The sequence below is a fragment of the Malurus melanocephalus genome, unplaced genomic scaffold (assembly GCF_030028575.1).
Source record: "Malurus melanocephalus ecotype Western Australia unplaced genomic scaffold, MMel_1.1 scaffold_80, whole genome shotgun sequence".
Lineage (NCBI taxonomy): Eukaryota > Metazoa > Chordata > Aves > Passeriformes > Maluridae > Malurus > Malurus melanocephalus.
The window spans coordinates 46,658-47,993 of NW_026623312.1; positions in this window are offsets into that span (position 1 = coordinate 46,658).

Sequence of the window (1,336 nt, forward strand, 5' to 3'; positions counted from 1 at the left end):
CCAACCAAACCCTTTGATTCTGAAAATTTATTCTTTAGATCATATTCTGCTCTGTTTGCAATCTGGTGAATACAGCAGCGCATAGAAATAACAGCTGTCTGTTGGGTTAGGTCTCACCTCTATGCCTAAGAGTGGGGTGAAACCTGAGTGCATCCRGCATAACCAATTTTTTATTACATGCCTTGCTTTATTCACTGCTTTTCTGACTCCCTGATGCTGTTAAGAAGTGTGAAAAAATAGGATTTGTAGTCACCCCTGCAGAGCCTGCTGCAGCCCTGTTAAATACTGAATTGCAATCTGCACTAAGCATATGAGAAAACATGAGCAAAGACAGAATTGTGCTTACACAATCTCTTAGATGTGGAGGTTTATAGAGACTCTTTATACATAATCTCTTAATGAAAATTACTAGCTGTGGATTTTCCTATTAGAATTAACAACGTGTAAGTCTTTAAAAATTCCTTTTTCATAATTTGCCTCAGAAATACCTTCTGGTTAATATTTACTCAAAACAAATAACTCCTGGAATAAGAATTATTTCCTTCTATTACCACATGTCCAAATGCCCATGTATTTTTTAATAAGGAGAAATAAGTGGCAGCAGTTTTATGCAAAAATACATACTCATGTTTAAATACAATTAAGCATTCTTATTTTACCCTCCCTAGAGGCACCTTTGTTATGTAGCAGGTTTTGCTGACTTCTTTTTACTTTGCATTTTCTCTCTTGCAAATACTCTATTCCACAAAAGATGCCAGTACTAAGAGCAAAAAAGTAAGTTTATGAAAGAACATTATCTATTATGTACTAACTGTTTTAGATTGCATCAAATTTCACTGCAAAGTAGTTAGGTTTTTTGTGTTTTGTTTGTGGTTTTTAAAAAGCTTTTAAGTGTTGTAAGACTTGTTAACTCTTGAAATATGATGCAAGGATCACTGGTGAACTAATACTATTCTTCAACATCAGGTTAATGAAAGAGCACAAGATTTATTTCTCTTTTTAGTTCCTTGATTGACAAAAAAAAAGGTATTGCAGTATTCRGGGTATTTTTCAGCATCATAGTAAATTTCTAACTAGATAGCTGTTGGCTGTTATGATTATTAATGATCCCATCAAATAAGTTACATATTTACACACATTTAGGGAAGTAAGGCTCATGTCAAATTACAATGAGAGATATTTGTTTAGTAAATTAACTGCACTGAAAATGGGCATCTCTTGCTTTACTGCACCCAACTGTATACACTGATAGCTCCAGAAAACTTTTGCTGCTGATGTGGGCTCTATCTCTATCTCTATCTCTATCTCTATCTCTATCTCTATCTCTATCTCTATC